This window comes from Lagenorhynchus albirostris, chromosome 7 (genome assembly GCF_949774975.1).
Source record: "Lagenorhynchus albirostris chromosome 7, mLagAlb1.1, whole genome shotgun sequence".
Lineage (NCBI taxonomy): Eukaryota > Metazoa > Chordata > Mammalia > Artiodactyla > Delphinidae > Lagenorhynchus > Lagenorhynchus albirostris.
This window is the reverse complement of record NC_083101.1, coordinates 94867823-94886059: the sequence shown is the minus strand read 5'-3', so window position 1 is coordinate 94886059 and position 18237 is coordinate 94867823. Positions and strand designations below refer to the sequence as shown.

At 36.0% G+C, this 18237-nt stretch overlaps 1 protein-coding gene across 8 annotated transcripts in view; it reads left to right on the top strand.

Moving 5' to 3' along the window:
• AUH (AU RNA binding methylglutaconyl-CoA hydratase) overlaps positions 1 to 18237 on the top strand; it is a 161288-nt gene that overhangs the window by 100683 nt on the left and 42368 nt on the right. The window contains exons 8-9 of one of the 8 annotated variants that reach the window (XR_009541663.1): positions 6284 to 6370; positions 6745 to 6784. The exons of the other annotated variants lie outside the window; for them this stretch is intronic. The gene's annotated coding sequence lies outside the window, so the exon portion shown is untranslated. The remainder of the gene's footprint in view (positions 1 to 6283; positions 6371 to 6744; positions 6785 to 18237) is intronic. 8 annotated transcript variants of the gene reach the window in all.

Below are 18237 nucleotides of genomic sequence, written 5' to 3'. Positions count from 1 at the left end.
CACCCAGAATCATTGTTGTTATGGTGAAAATGGTGAAACAGATTCACCAATGTTTATAGTTATTTGTTACTCGGAGATGTGCACCATCTGTCATGATTGTGGTTGAACTGAAAAACGTCCTGTTAACATTCAGATGTCTTATCTTTGTAAAATTGGCTGTTATTAAATAAGCTTTTTGCATGTAGGATTACACTGCTAAACTAGGATGTGTTTTCACAATCACATGTCTCACTTTGTGCTTTTTCTTTTTCATTTTACCGTGGCACTTTGTGAATATACCCTTTTGACCCTTTTGATCACTATTTATGGCAACCTTTAGTGGCATCTCTTTTGTTGATCCTATTACGTGTAGCCAATTGCCAGCAGCCAGGTTTGTTCTTTTCCTACTCTTTTTTCCCCTTCTACCTTCTGCTGTCTCTTTCCTGATATCTCACCATTAGAAAATCACCTACTCCTTCCACCATGCCTCCTCCAGTTGAGAAATCTTGAACTACCCCATCCTCAGAGCCCATGTCCCTTTGGGGAAGTCTTCTGTGAGAGGTGGTATAACCTCAGTCAATAAGAAAGTAATGGTATTACTTTAAAATTTAACTCCTAGAGCATTTGAACACAAAAGTAATATTGCTATTTTTTTAAAAGGAAAACATATAATCACTAATAATGTATGATTAGAAATAAAAATAATAATGGGAAGCAGTTTGGGGCAGTTTCAAAGTTGAATTAATCTTTTTGCAGTTGACAGATTTCTTAAAAGCAATTGCTTATGTTGTCTCATGTCACATAATTTTGATGAAAACAATAGGGAAATATTGGTCCCAATAAGTAATTATTATTAATGGTTTGTTGCCTGTCATTTCAGACTTTTAAAAGTGCATCTACCAATGTATTAATACAGATCTGTGTAGATTTTTTTCCCCTAAAAGTATGATCATATTATACATTTTGTTCTGTGACTTGCTATTTTTGATTTAATGGTATATTTTAGATAATCGCTCCTTCCTGTCTTATTTATAACTTGTACAGAGAAACTTCTGATGTTTCACTATAAAGCTTTCTCCTGGCTTTAACTGAGATATGTATCCATAATCCTATGAAGGAAATACCTTGACATATTGATAGTGTTGAATTTTTTGATACTTGAATTATTTAGATAGATTTTCTATTATAGAGAGATTCTGGTTTTCTTAGAATGAACTACTCTGGTAATGGTATATTATTCTTTCATGCTTAATGATTCTTCTGGATTCTGTATACCTATATTGAAATGGTACTTTTTGTATCCATTTTTATAGAAGAGATTAGTTTGAAGTTTTGTTTCATATGTTATCTTGTGAGACTTTGGTAGCAGTTAAATATTAGCATCTTAAAAATGATTTGGAAGCCTTATTTTCTGCTTTCTGGGATACTTGAAATAATACTGGAATTAAATAATACCCTTGAAATTTTATATTAATTTTACTTTTGTGTCCTGATATATTTTGAGATTTTAAAATTCCCTTTTAGTAATTCACAATTCTTGGGAAATATAGTTACCCAGATTTTCAGATATACTAACATAGACTTGTATATCATGTGTTCCTATAATTCTTTTAATTTTCTTTCATATTTGGGTGTTTGCCCTTATTAATTCCTTAATTTGTATTTTTGTTCTCTTCTCTTTTTCATGATTTGTTTTTCCACAGAAAGAACCAGCTTTTAGGTTTGTGGGTTTTTTCCCCCCTTTTACTGTTTTTCCCCCCCTTTTACTGTTTTTTTCTTTTCTGATGTATGACTTCCTGCTTTTGTGATAATTCTACCTTTTCTTTGTCTCAGTGCTTTCATTGCTCTTTTTTAACTTAAAAATTTAGTTTATCTTCATTTTTAGTGATGAAAAAGTTTGTATTTTAAAGCTAATTTTAGATGTTTTTCATTTTCATATAGCACTTATATTATTTTCTAGATTTGTATTTTATTCTTATTAAATATTAACCTAAGAGTAGGGTTTTTGTTTGCTTGAGTGTGTGTTTTTTGTTTTTTTTTTTTAGTTTCCAAGTTATTTTTGGTGTTTTCTATTAACACTTTCTAGTTTCATTATAACATATTCAGATAATGTTTTCTGTAGTACTACTTTTAGGAAGTGCTTGCAGTTTCATTTTGTATATAACAATTACATTGGCCAGTATTTGTAAATATATTGCATGGCCTTTGAAAAGAAAGTATCCTTTTTAATTGTAGGGTTTAGACATAGTTTTATGTAATATATTTATTAATTACATTCTTTTCTAGTTTTTCTGTATTTTGTCTGTCAGATTGGAGAGAGGTATGTTAATGTATCCACTGCTATTGTATTTCTGTCAGTTTGTTTTTTTCTCAGATTTTCTTGAACACTTGACCCTTGAACTGTTCAGGGGTTAGGGGTGCCAACCCCCCATGCAGTCAGAAATCTGCATATAACTTTATAGTTGGCCCTCCATATCCACAGTTCCATATCCAGAGATTCAACCAACCATGGATCGTGTAATACTGTATTACACATTTATTGAAAAAATATCCTCATGTAAGTGGACCCATACAATTCAAGGGTCAACTGTATTATTCAAGGGTCAACTGTATTATATATATTTCAGTTCCATTTTTGGTGCCTAAAGAGGTCATGTGTATCTTCATTATGGTTTATACCACTTCTTCAGTATGACATACCCCTATTTTCCCATTAAATGTTTTTACATTGAATTCTGTTTTACCTGGTTGTGATACTGTGAACCCCTAACTCATTCTTTATTTCAGGAAGAAAATCCCATAGTAAATAGGTTTCATAGGCCCAGTGTCTTTCAGACTTGTTTCGTGCCCAGCCCTTCTTAAAGTAATTGTTCTTCATTTTTGCCAGTGTATATTGTGCCAGATTTTGTTTCTATGGTACTGTGCATAAGTTCAGTATTTCTTTATATTTTTAAATACATATAATACAAAGATACTTATTTTAAAAAAAGTTTTGTGTTTTATTACTTGCATTTTTCTTTGGGTGTGGCATTGGCAGAGTCAGCCAATTATCTTTATGGAGTTTCTCAAAAATAATCTCACTCTACTGGTGTGGTATGATTGCCTATATTAGGCAATTATTAGATGTTGAAACAACTTCTTACTTAATTTTTCTGATCCTTAATTTTTTCCAAGCTTTGAAAATATTGATAACATTATGAGAGCTAGCATTAACTTATGGGGGTACATAAAGGAAATTCATATTTGATATTGGCTCTGTCTATTATTTTTGCCCTTGTATGAAAAGATTATTTAAAACTTTTAAAAAGCATGAAGCTGTGCTTTAAGGAAGCTATTTTGGTACTAGTCTCAAAGGACAGATTGCTATTCCTTTCCCACCCTAATGAAACTAGGTCACTGGCTTTTGGCACATCTCCATGATGTGATATTTATTTGATGTTGAAGTGCACTGTCTAGAAATAGTGATGCAATGTCAGCAAGGCCACTTTTCATTTCATGAACATAATTTCCAGTGCCCTGGAATTAATTTATTTCTTGACCTGTTTATAGTTACACTTGGTCATGAGCATTTCAGAGGCAGAGGAAGTATCTGGAAATGGTCATAGTCACCCTGTTAGGTGATAAATTATGGGGTTTCTGTTCAGCTTGAAGGTTTGGCTTGTTGAAGTAGTTGATATCTTATGAAAAACAAGGAGCTATTTATTAAACAAACTTTTCCCTGATGCCATGGTAGGATTTGCTGGCTACAGGGGTTGAGAAAACTCATCTAATGTATGTATTTTTGAACTCTGTTTTACCTTGACCAACTTTAAACACAATTGGGGAAGTTCCTTGTTCCATTCACTGGACAGGAGCAAGTACTTGAAAAATAAGGGGTAACCATAGGACTCCTCTAAAATTAATTATCTGTAGGTTCTGAAATTTAAAATGAGCTACTTTGAAGTCGGTTATGTATCAGTTCAGTGTTTGAGAAAGAGATTGAGGAAAACCTCACTGAGTGTGGACTCTGGAGTGGGTTTATGGCTTGCTTCTCTGTGCTTTCATCTCCTAATGCATAAAGTGTGATAATAGTCATGAGTATTTTATAACGGCATTATGGGGATGAAAACAGTAAATGGACATGCATTAAAAGTGTTCTGGTAGATAATGAGCATGCAATACATTCATTTTCATCAGTATCCTTTTAATGTGTTTATGTTTATAAATGTCTTTTTTTCTCTTGCTACCCCTGCCCCTTCCTTGCCAGATATATTGTCACTCTGTTCCGTGTGGTTAGGGAGGGGTACCTGCTTCACTTTAATTCTGCCAAGAGGGCAAGTCTTGGGAGTAGCGTCATTTGACCTGCTCAGGAAATGTATTCCAGTAGGATTTTCTATATAGCCTAGCTTAATTGAGCAGGAGCTTTTCCAAACTGTAGAATTAAAGGGTAAAGCTTGGTAAGGAAGTTTGCAGATTTAGGGTATTTTCTGTGCTTCAGTTTCATTATTTGTTTAGTAGATGTTTTTCTTCTCTGCATTGTTTAAAATCCACTTTTATCTTATTGTTAATTTATGTAGATTTATTTAATATGAGTTTAAGTTCTTTATTTTTCAGAAACATGAAGAGTTGCCAATCTGATATTTACTTCATTCTCCCTTCGTTTTCATACACTTTGCAATTATAAAAGTTTTGTTAATTTTTTATTCATAAATTTCACAACTTTGAGAATTCAGTGAAAAATAAGTTATAAAATCTGAAAGGATTTGAATGTTTTTATATAACCTGTATACAATCACATCATTAGGTATTGAAATAAGAACTTTATAATATCCTGTCTTCTTCCAGTTTATAATTTTTAAAAGATAAACTGAGGCATATTAAAATTTTAAGAGTCTATTTGAGCAGAAATCAATTTGAATTGGGCAGCACCAAGCCAGAAGTGGTTAGGAGTGCTCCACCAACAGGAGGTTGGGGAGAGACTTTTATAGAGAAAAGGTGGAAGGAAATTATTGATTGGCTATATAGCTGAAAGCCTAGTTGGCTTTTTGTGATTAGTTGTTCTTAGCCTTTTGATTTTGTAACTTTGAGGCACTTACGGCTTAGATTTTGGTTTGCTTACATAGGCTACCAAGGCATTTACAGCCACCTAGTCTAATGGGCTCCTTGTTTACTTAATTTAACAAGTTATATCTCTTTGCTGGTTTGATTATGTACTCCGTGCATCTTCAGCACCGACTGCTACCAGGGAAGGAACTGTTCGATTTTGTTGACTTGTGTCAGCAACAGCTATCTAGCTCAATGTTTGTGGAATGATAGGTGCTTAGTAAATATTCCTTGAATGAAATAAATTGGTTTTCTTTGAATGTTTTATTTCTAGGCAGTATACCCAGAAATTATGTTTATATGTTTTTTGGATGTGTTTCTGCTGGTTAACAGTGTGTTTAGTACATTTGTTTTTGGCTTCTGTTGCTTTCCTTATTGTAGTTTGTTTTTAACTAGGCGTGTTTCAGTGCACTTTGGGGACAAATTCTTCAGATTCCAGGGAGCTTGTAAAAACTGTTTCCCTGCTCTGAATAGCAGACGGTGAGAGGGGCTTCAAATGCCTATCATTTGAGCCTAGGGAAGCTGAAGAAGAAAGGAACAGATTGTCTTTCTAAAACTCAAGCATACCTGGCCAGCACTTTCACACCTTTGAGAAGAGAGAAAAGAAAGTAGATTAAGATTCAGGAGTTTTTAAAAATGTTGTGGCTGCACAAAATAAAGCTGCAGAAAAAAACCAGAGTGTTAGTCAAAGAGCTAAGACCCTTTTAGAATGCAAACAACTGAATTTTCATGAGTCAGTGGTTGCTCTGTAACTAGAGCAGTCAGCCCCTCCCAATCCCTGTTATTTGGGTCACTGTGCAATTATTTTTTGCTAATTTGCCTCATGAACATACACACATGCATGTTATTTTTGATGCCTTAAAAAACATTTCAGTTGAGTTATAGGGATGTAGAGGATTTAAAATACTTGAGTTTGGTGCCTTTATTTTGTGCACTTTTAAATAAGTGTAACATTTCTAATGCCAGTTGATATTGCAGAAATCTAAATTGTTCAAATATGTGAAGTTTAGCATATTCGTTTTAAACTATTGCCACACACAGTGTTAATGAACAGCCACCTCACATGTGCACACCAGTATAGTAGAGTCCTTTTTAACGCAGATATTAGGAGATACATGCGTTCCAGAGAAGAACTTTCTCCTTTGGTATTTATACCAAGTGAAGTTTGTTTTACACCACTATTTTAATGTACCTTTTTATCTGTTTTTTTTGGCCTTCCCAGCGTACGAACCCTTCTTTCGAAGTCTGTGGGTCCCTGCTAGCAGAGGTTTCTGCCGAGGAGTTTGAAGTTGAAATTTGACCTTCAGAGGTAGGGACAGTGAAGGTTTCCTTTTGGCAATGGTGGGGGCTTTGTCCAAGTCCTGGGAGACAGTGTCCTTACTAGTTGCAAGCCTCTCTGGTGTGGGCTGGGGCTGCCATGCTGGCTAACGGTGACTCTTGGTTCTGTTTATTAAACATAGTTCTTTAGCGTTCTTAGTAATTCTTGGAATGGTCCAGAAAGCCTTCTGTAAATTTCTATTGTGTGCAAATCAGCCAAAGTTCATTTGCATTGCCAACAGCTAAGAAGTCTGACTGATACAGTTTACCCTTATTCTATCCATCTACCTCCACATCAGTGAGGTATAGTTGATGGTCAAGTGCAAGTGTTAATGTACTCAGAATTTTGTTCTCTTTTTTCTTCAGAATATATTCTATGGCTAGTATGTCTGACCTGATTTTTCCAGTAAGTATTCTTTTTGGTTTATAGGTCTGTGAGACGTATTCATTTATTTATCTTTTTAGTATTTTATTGAGTGCTTATTATGTCCCAGGTGTTTGTAGTGGCTGAAAAAATATAGCAGTAAGTAAGAGACCAAACCCCTGCCTTCATGGAGTTTACATTTGAGGAGACTGTTGAATAAATAAAATATGTAGTTATGTAGATGGTGATAAATGTGATGACAAAATTAAGCAAGAGAGGAGAGAAGGAGCTCTGAACCAAAAGGCCATTACAATGAGATGTCCTGGTTGGTCTTACCAACTGAGGTAGGGAGAGTGCTGGCACCCCAGCTCCATTTCTGGTGGAACAATTTGGAGGCCCAGGAAAGAGCAAGACTCAACTCAGAACACTCATAGCTTCTGGACCACTTTGATTCTTGAGATGTGCTGGTTGGTCCAGGACAGTTATGGCAGATGCACAGACTTTGATTCTTGAGATGTGCTGGTTGGTCCAGGACAGTTATGGCAGATGCACAGATAGCAGATAGGCAGAATTTTTAAAGAGCAGTCTAAATTCATTTCAGCAAGTATATGCGTAATGAGATTAAATATATATATATATATGCAGTTTTTTGTAGAATATTGTTTTAAAAGTACATTCAGATATGAGTTAGCATTTGAAATACTTTACTATAAAAATTTAAGCACCTGTTCTATTAAATCTAGACCATATGCTCATCATCCTAGTGTCTTTTTAGCTGTCCTACCACACACAAAGAATGTGTAGGAGCATGGGGTTTTAGAATAGCATAACCTCTGGAGGAGCTGCTATAGTTTTTCCTTAGTGAACATACAAAAGTATTTCACACTGATGCTTATATGCTAGTACAATATATGTTGAAAAGTCTGGGCATTGTAGAAAATGAGAAGCATAGTGAAGATATATTTCATTTTGAAAGGACTAATATATTTTATTATGCAGAAAAGCTATAAATATATCATTTGTTGAAGTGATTATCATAGGAAAAATTCTACTGAATGTCAGGTCTTTTTCCCCACCTATACTTTCACTAAATGCCTTATGATTGAATATTTATTTTTGTCAGTGTGAAGATTAAAGAAAAGCTAAGCAGAAGCAATCTTAATATCTTGTTGATTACATTCCGGAAAGAAGGAGAAATGGCAGAACATTAAGCCTAAATGCCATTTGCTATAATTACCCTGTGTGAAATATAACTGGTAGCTGTCAAGCTTTGATTGAAACTTACTGAAGGTTAGCACCAGCTGCATGCATTAATTGTCTCTGAGCAAATGCACATAACACAGCCACCATTTGGGAGCATCCTTTTTGGTATTTAATTTGTTGTAAAGTATTTCATGATTGAGTTTGGATGAATGCTGCTGTAACTTCTGATTTATTTTTTGCATCATTTCCAACAAACAAACAAACAGAAGTCCTTTCAGTTAAATTCTAAGTACTCTATGAAGTGGTGTTTCCAAATTTCATAATACTGGGTATTTAGAGAAGGGGAACTTATAAATATTATTATTTTAAAGAAGTGTTTTGAAACATTTTTCTAATAAAGATTTATGTATCCACCCTTTTTGAACTATTAATATTTAACTTTTTCTAGATATATGAAATCCAATTTATACATTATTATTTTTTTTTTTTGCGGTACACGGGCCTCTCACTGTTGTGGCCTCTCCCGTTGCGGGGCACAGGCTCCGGACGCGCAGGCTCAGCGGCCATGGCTCACGGGCCTAGCCGCTCCGCGGCATGTGGGATCTTCCCAGACCGGGGCACGAACCCGTGTCCCCTGCATCGGCAGGCGGACTCTCAACCACTGTGCCACCAGGGAAGCCCAATACATTAATATGTTTTTACTAAGATAGTTTACTTTAGAATGTTAGAATGTTTACTTTTACTTTCTTTTTTATCCTTTTTAGTTGGAAGGTAGCAACCTTCAATTGAGTTTTCTATAAATACTAACATTTAATCTTCATAAAGTTTAGGTCTTTTGAAAAGTGTTGAGTCACACCTATTTTCTATATCAAAGTGATGAATAGTTTGCGTATTTATTTGGAAATTACAAGTATATTTTTCTGCTGAATAGCTACAGTGTTTGATTTGACAGGTACCATATATGGCACCAGATAGGCCTCACTAGGGTCTGTCACAGGTTGATTCTTTATTTACATTGATCATAATCTGAATTGAACAAAAATTCTATGTAGAGCCCAAACAGAAGGTGTTTATTCCTTTATTGCCCTATAGGGAACATTGAGTGTGAATCCTCCGAGAGCCATAACCATGTGAATATGGCTTAAATTCATCAAATATCACTGAGAAATATTTCAGTATTGCTAGACTGTTGATGATCTGCAGTAGACTGTTGTTGCTTTTTGGCTGCCTAGCATCCATTCTCCTTTCTGAAAACACTTCAGTTTCCATGAGGAGATCACTGGGCCTGTTCCCACTAGGGAGGGAGCCAGAGTCCCCCCTCCTCTCCCTTGGGCAGGGAACCTTGAGCTCCTGCAGCATGAGTTCCCTCCCACAGGACCCTCCAGGGGGAGGTGGAGCTCCCGCAGCATGACCCTGACTGTGGCATTGCCAGTTGGTCTTGACTGCTGTCTGCCTGTTATCTTTCAGAGCCTCCCTTGAGAGCCTTCCGGAAATCCCCTTTTCCTTATGCTAATCAGAGTCAATTTTAGTTCCTTATCACCTTCACCAGAATTTTAATTGGCTAAAGAAGCATATCCTTTTCAAGTCTAAAGTGATATTTTAATTTTAGTAAATGTGTCCCATTCTCTCATATTATACAGTTGGTGGCAGTTTCAGACTCCATTGCTCAGAGACAGTCCTAACACTTGCCCTGTAGACCCTGCCAGGTGATCACTTTTTGTCTCTTTTTAGTTAGTGTTTGAAGGCATGGTTTGCACAGGTCTGGATAGCAGGCTATAAAGGTATTTGGCAGTATTTTTCTGTTTGCTGAATTGTATTTAAAATCGTAGGAATGCTACCCAGTGCCCTAGTGTTTAAAGCCAGTTAGTTACTGGATGGTGTATGTCGTAAAAGGGCAGCCGGAAAAAAATGTTTCCTCAACTGATTTTTATATAATGTAGGTTTTTAAAAAAGATAAGCAAAATAAGTACTTCATTTTCTCTCGTAATTTTAAAGTGACAGTTTCAGGGTTAGAAGATGGCTAAACTTGAAGCATTACATTTTCAAATTCACTCATATAGAATAAAATATACTTTTATCATTGAAGACATTTGTTTTCTATAAAAATTAAAATATTGCTGGGTGAATTATGTATTGAAAAGAAATTGAACTTTTTTCAGTCACTGTGAACTAGTGAAATGGAAGATTTGAGCATTTATATTTAGATCTGTCACTACATGGTTTTTGTATTAGATCACTCTCTGACTCTGTCACATCCTTTCACATTAGGCCTTCTGGATATTCAAGCATTTCTGTAGCTAATCCATCTCTTAGGAGGGAAGTTTCTCAGCATTTGGAAAGGGTTAATTATCTGAATCATATCACCTTAATTAGGATAAACCTGGTGAAAGGGTAGTCAGACCAGCATCTTGTTTTGTACTCTTGTTTATTAAATATATGCTTCTCTTCTCTTCTCTATGCTTAGATGTATTATGCACAATAGCTTTGAATATAGACTCATCACAACTGAATATGTATGGGTTTACCTCAAAAGACCTAGATTTAGCAATGCATATGCTAGAAAGGTATCGCAGCTTTCAAAAGAAAACCAAAATAGTTGCAACTGGTATATTAGCATAAAAATAGAAGCTTGGGGTTTTAAAAAATATGTATATGGAGTGTCATTTTTTTCTCAGTGTAAGTGCACTGTTCTTTGCATATTCATAGGTTTTGCACACACTTTACATTTTGTCCCCTTCCTGATACAAGAGTGAGTTATGTTGGAATGACTTTAACCCAGAGGATGTTCTTTTTGTAGAAATGTTACATGGGATGAGGAGGCCCATGGTATAGTGTTAAAGCCTAATTTAATCCAAAGTTTGGATGAAGTACTTTGTGCTCTCAAGTATAAAAGAAAACAGTGTTCTGTGAGTAAACTTTCAATGGTAATGTTGTCAAGAGGAGGTTGACTCCATGGACTTAGTCTTCATTTTACCTTCCTGGAGGGCATCCTCAGAGTCATCTGGAGTTGATGTTTGGTGACCAGAACTTTCGTAGCTAAAGCTGGCAGTTAGTGGGCAGACTTGTGAGTCCAGGAATAGGGGTTCGGGCAGGAATGTGATATTTGTGGGTGGAGGGTCAGAACCAGCCAAACTACCCTATTGCCTGTCTTCTGAGAACTAGTGTGGAAAAGGTGGTAGTAACCTTAGGGGAGGAAAGCATTTATAGAGTAGGGAAAAGAGACTAGGAAGGGGGATGTGATTTCTTTTATCACTCCTCTATCTTGCCTGCCTGGAGTACCCATTGCACCAGAGAAGGGGTGACCAAATATCACCCATGTGAGACTCGGGCTCCCTTGAACCACTGAGAGCAGGAATGGGACATGGCAGTTGAAGGTGCTGATCACTTCAGTTGAAGCCACGACCAAGGGAGGAGGGTGTGTGCTCCTAGCATTAGCTTCACATATGCTTTCCACTTGTGGAGGACTGTGTGGGGCAAGTAGACGAGGGCCAAAGGAATAAAAAATGCAGACAACTGAAAATATACATCTGAAAACCTCGGATTATTCTACTTGGCTATTACAGCCATTAAACAACAACCAGACACCACGAAAAGGGAGCAGGTGAACAGTCAAGGGAAAGAGAGGCTATGTTCTACAGTGAAGGTTTGGAGTTAAAGGAGACTGGGTTAAGTCATTTACTAATTGTGTGGCAGGTTATTAATTATGGCAGGTTACTTAGATCTCTGAGCTTTTCTTCTTTTGTGAATGAGAGTGATGATAAATCTCTATTACAAAGCTGTTGTAAGGTTTATTATATTTGTTACCTTTTTACCTTTGCTTTGTACACTGCGAAGTGCCATGCAAATGCTAGTTGTTCCATGGAGTTTTACATTTGGAAGCTGGGTACCTTTGTAGCACATGCATTGCTAACTCTGAGTCTTAGTGATACAGCAGTGGGTTAGGGGGGCACTTCCTTTTCTGCTATCTGGACTGATACTAAAGAGACCTGCGTCGTGATGCTGGAGAGCTGGTTTTACTCCTGACTAGCTTTGTGCTTCTAAAACTTCCCACCAAAGTGGACCTAAAAGGGAACACATGCACTCAGGGCTCCCAAACAGTCTGTCACATGCTCATAGTTTCTCTAAAATCTCATTTTATTTTACAGTTTTATGTAAAGTTTGCAGTTTAGCCTATACAATATATGAAACTAGATATACCTTTTAAGTTACCTATGAATAAGATGTTAAGAAGAGGGCGGGGGTCCTTCCTGTTCTATTAATTGTGGGCAAGATGGGGTTGCCCCAGCCTGTGACTTGCGTGTCCCCAGACATAGCACACATACCCAACTCTTGGGTTCCTCTTACTTGTTAAAGAAAAGGATTGGGACTTCCCTGGTGGCACAGTGGTTAAGAATACTCCTGCCAGTGCAGGGGACACGGGTTCAAGCCCTGGTCCGGGAAGATCCCACATGCTGTGGAGCAACTAAGCCTGTGCACCACAACTACTGAGCCTGCGCTCTAGAGCCCACATGCCACAACTACTGAAGCCCGCGTGCCTAGAGCCCGTGCTCTGCAACAAGAGAAGCCACCGCAATGAGAAGCCCGCGCACCGCAACAAAGAGTAGCCCCCACTCGCCGCAACTAGAGAAAGCCCGCGTGCAGCAATGAAGACCCAACACAGCCAAAAATAAATAAGTAAATAAATTTATTTAAAAAAAGAAAAAGAAGAGGATTGACTCTGTGGGGCCTATGTCCCCTTCTGGGCAATTATTCTGTGAAATCCTGTGTAGCAGATATTGTAAGGAACTCTTGCCCTGGTTACAAAATCAAATTATATGACAAACTCATTCTTCAAAATGGTTTTTAGATATTGTGTAATTCTTATCCATATAGGCCAGTCACAGAGGACTTTGCTCAACAGAAATTTATTATTATAGAAGGTGCAAATGATCAAATTTTACTTGCTTAAAATATCCTTGAAAGTTAGTCATCAGTGCATGGCATTTCATTATGCTGGTCTCTCTGCTTTTGTATGTGAGTATAACTTTCCACATAAGCTTAAAAATGTTTAAGCCTTCTGGTCAAGAAGGTAGACTAGGCACTGAGCACTATCATTTGCCATCTGCCCATTTTAAGGCCTCATCAAAATGAAAGCACAGACTGTAAAAGAGAAAAAAACGTTTAATCATTAACCAATAAATAGCAAAGCAAAGAGAGAGGGGTCATCAACAAACAAGAGATTTTAACAACTTTTTTGTAATGTAGGAGATGAGGCAGATTGAAAAACTCTAACCTAGATGTACTACAGGGGTGCCTCCAAAGAAGTGGAAGGCAGTCTTTCTAAGGGAATCCCAGAGGGGCTGAGAGTCAGCAGCTGTTTCAGAGGTTGTAACTTAGATATGAGATTTCCACAAACAGCATACAATTGAAGGGCTGTTTGTTAAATTGTAGTACAGATCAGTCCCCTGCCCCACTCTCCCAATGCACAGTGCACACGCTCACGTGCACACGTTCACACGCGCGTGCACACACACACTTAAAACAGCTGGCATGTACTATTAGGCAAAAGAGGCAAAAACTGATTCTGCTTCAGATATGAAACTAAATTCAGAAAACTAAGACTTCTGATAAGGATTTTATCACAGTAAAGCTCTCCGTATTTTGGGGGGGTTTTCTGCTCAGCAGAAATTTTTTAAATTTCTTGGCGTGGTCAGGAGATCATGACATTGGATTTATAAAGAATGAAGTGTAATTTTAGCTGACCTCTTGGCTTGACATTAAATAATATTTATACATCATAATGTAGATGCTGGTTGTTGATTTTCAACTTTTAGAACCAGTCTGTGGTAAAGAAGGTTTGGTTACTGTTTACTTCAAGATATGAATGTACAGTCTTTATTTCGTTAAAGAAAAAGTATAGCTGACCCAAGGTGAGTTGTGGAAGGGCAGAGAAAAGTGTATTGTACATAATGAATTAACCTCTATTCTCTGCATCTAAGAGCAGTGTACTGTCATTGGGACATTTAAAAACACTCATTCATGTCACTTCCTGTTAGCTTTGTTCTCTCACAAAACTCTACTTGAGAAAGGCTACCACCCACTTAAAAAAAATTAAATGTTAATAAACTAGTACTGAAGATAGAATGGAATACTAAAATGCTCAGTCTTGAAGATAAGAATAGGTAATAAAGGTCAGATGAGAAAAATAGAAAGCAAATATCAAGGTGGTAAATTTAAACCTAACCATATTGATACTTATATTAAATGTAAAATTTTCTTTATATTGTCATTAAAAACAGATTGGTTAAAAAAGTAAGATTCAATTATATGCTGTTTATAAGAACCATGCTTTAACTATAAAGATACAGATAGGTTAAAACTAAAAGAATGGAAGAAGATATATGCTAACAATAGATAAGAAAGCTGGAATAGCTATATTAATAGTTTGCAGAGTGAAAAATCTTACTAGTGACAAAGAGGGACATTTTATAATAACAGAACTTCAAAATAATTGAAGTGGAAATCCTCAAAACAGAAAGGAGAGTAAAGAAACCCACTATTTTTAGCTGGAGATTCCATAATTAATGAAGCAAATGGAAAGAAAATCAGTCAGTATATAGAAAACTTGAACTATGCTATGAAACAGCTAGGCCTAATTGTTCTTTTCGGAGTACTCCCCCCAACAATTCTAAAATTCACATCCTTTTTTAAAGTTGTACATGGAATATTCATCAAAATAGACAGAAACGTGGACCATAAAATAAATTTTAAAGGATTGAAATAATACAGGCTATATTTTCTGACCTCAACAGAGTTAAATTAGAAATCAGTAACTGAAAAATATGAGAAAAGCCTCTAGATGCTTGGAAATTAAAAGAATACGAAGTAAATCCATGGGTCAAAGAAGAAATCACAAGAGAAAATCAGAAAATAGTTTGAACTTAAAGAAAATGAAAACAACATTAAATTTTGTGAGATGTAGCTAAAGCAATGCTTAGAGAGAAAATACAGTTTTAAAAGCTTATATTAGAAAGCAAAAAGAAAGATCTAGAATCAGTGAACTGAACTTCTACTTCTAATAAAGAGAGGAAATTAGTGGAAAAGACTTTGTGCAAACAACAGAGAAAAATCAGTAAAACCAAAAGCCAGTAACACTGCTAGCTAATCTAATAATCAAGAAACAAAGAAACAAAAAAAGGAAGACACAAATTACCAATATCAGGATTAAAAGATAGGTCATCCCTACAAATCCTACAGATATTAAAAGATTATAAGAGAATATTATAAACAAGTTTATACCAGGAAACACACCAAAACTATCACTAGAAGAAATAGAAAATCTGAATACCTCTACTTCTTTTTTTTTTTAAAGAAATTAAATTTGTAATGAAAATTTTTTCCAGGAAGAAAACTCTGGGCATGATGGCTTATTGACCAATTGTTGAAGAATGATTACCAATCCTACCTAAGTTCTTTCAGAAAATAGAGAAGGAGAGAACAGGTCCCAACTCATTTTATGAGGCCCTCATTACTTTCCTGCCAGACCAAACAAAGGTATTGAAAGGGATCTATAGACGAGTATCCCTCATGAAAACAGACATAAAATTCTTTTTTTTTTCTTAATTAATTTTTATTGGAGTATAGTTGCTTTACAATGTTGTGTTAGTTTCTGCTGTATGGCAGAGTGAAACAGCTATATGTATATATATATCCCCTCTTTTTTAGATTTCCTTCCCATTTAGGTCACCACAGAGCACTGAGTAGAGTTCCCTGTGCTATACAGTAGGTTCTCATTAGTTATCTATTTTATACAGGGTAGTGTATATATGTCAATCCCAGTCTCCCAATTCATTCTACCCCCCCCTTCCCCTTGGTATCCCTACATTTGTTCTCTATGTGTCTCTATTTCTGTTTTGCAAATACATTCATCTGTATCATTTTTCTAGATTCCACATATAAGCGATATTACACGATACTTGTTTTTCTGACTTAACTTCACTCTGTATGACAGTCTCTAGATCCATCCACGTCTCTACAAATGACCCAGTTTCGTTCCTTTTTATGATTGAGTAATATTCCATTGTATATATGTACCATATCTTCTTCATCCATTCCTCTGTTGATGGACATCTAGGTTGCTTCCATGTCCTGGCTATGATAAATAGTGCTGCAGTGAACATTGGGGTGCATGTATCTTTAGGAATTATGGTTTTCTCTAGGTATATGCCCAGGAGTGGGATTGCTGGGTCATACGGTAGTTCTATTTTTAGTTTTTTAAGGAAGCTCCATACCGTTCTCCATAGTGGCTGTATCAGTTTACATTCCTACCAACAGTGTAGGAGGGTTCCCTTTTCTCCGCACCCTCTCCAGCATTTATTGTTTGTAGATTTTTTGATGATAGCCATTCTGACTGGTGTGAGGTGACACATTTGTATTTGATTTGTATTTCTCTAATAATTAGTGATATTGAGCAGCTTTTCATGTGCTTGTTGTCCATCTATATGTCTTCTTTGGAGAAATGTCTATTTAGGTCTTCTGCCCATTTTTTGATTGGGTTTTTTTTTTTTGATATTGAGCTGCATGAGCTGTTTGTATATTTTGGAGATTAATCCCTTGTCAGTTGCTTCATTTGCAAATATTTTCTCCTATTCTGAGGGTTGTCTTTTCATTTTGTTTATGGTTTCCTTTGCTGTGTAAAAGCTTTTAAGTTTCATTAGGTCCCATTTGTTTATTTTTGTTTTTATTTTTATTACTCTAGGAGGTGGGTCAAAAAAGATCTTGCGTGATTTCTGCCAAAGAATCTTCTGCCTATGTTTTCCTCTAAGAGTTTTATAGTGTCCGGCCTTACATTTAGGTCTTTAATCCATTTTGAGTTTATTTTTGTATATGGTGTTAGGGAATGTTCTAATTCATTCTTCTACATGTAGCTGTCTGGTTTTCCCAGCACCACTTATTTAAGAGACTGTCGTTTCTCCATTGTATATTCATGCCTTCTTTGTCATAAATTAGCTGACCTTAGGTGCATGGGTTTATCTCTGGGCTTTCTGTACTGTTCCATTGATCTATATTTCTGTTTTTTTTCCAGTAACATACTATCTTGGTTACTGTAGCTTTGTAGTGTAGTCTGAAGTCAGGGAGCCTGATTCCTCCAGCTCCGTTTTTCTTTCTTAAGATTGCTTTGGTTATTCGGGGTCTTTTGTTTTTCCATACAAATAGTAAAATTTTTTGTTCTAATTCTGTGAAAAATGCCATTGGTAATTTGATAAGGATTGCATTGAATCTGTAGATTGCTTTAGGTAGTATAGTCATTTTCACAATATTGATGCTTCCAATCCAAGAACATGGTATATCTCGCCATGTGTTTGTGTCATCTTTGATTTCTTCCATCAGTGTCTTATATTTTCTGCATACAGGTCTTTTGCCTCCTTAGGTAGGTTTATTCTGTTCTTTTTGTTGCAGTGGTGAATGGGATTGTTTCCCTAATTTCTCTTTCTGATCTTTCATTGTTAGTGTATAAGAATGCAAGAGATTTCTGTGTATTAATTTTGTATCCTGCAACTTTACCAAATTCATTGATTAACTCTAGTAGTTTTCTGGTGGCATCTTTTTCTATGTATAGTAACACAGACTTAGAAATTCTTAACAAATTTTTAGCACATTAAACCCAATAATATATAAAAAGGTAAGTTGGGTATAGGAGGTAAACTGCCTGTTACAGAAGCCCCTGATGGATGTTCCATTCAGGAATGTTACTGCGAATGCTGGGAAGAAGGACTTCTGCTTTTCGGAGTCAGGAATCTATGGTTGTGTTTGTTCTATCTTTTGCTTTCCTGTGTCTGAAATGCCAAGAGGCTGGGGGAAATGTGCGGGAGTAGGGGGATATGACTCTGACTTGAGCAACTCTGATGTAATGCTACAGGAGCTTGAAGACCTCCTATCCGCCCTGCTCTGCCACTTTTTTGTTGTATGAACTGTAGCTTCATCACTTACCCACCCTGATTAAATTGCATAACATTATATTGAACTAAGTGACATGGACTGTTCTACATGGATCCAGTCCTCAGTCAGTAGTCAATAAACATTAATTAAATTTTTTTTTAATTTAGAAAAGATAATGTAACTAAGTGGAATTTAATCCGATTTATAAAACAATACAATTCCTCATATTAACAGAATAAAAGAAAAATTCTGTGATCATCTCAATATTTGCAGAAAAAGCATTTGATAGAATTCAATATTGATTCATTATTTAAAAAAAAACTCTTAGTAAATTAGAATAGCAGGGTACTTCCTCATTCTGAAAAAAGGCCTTT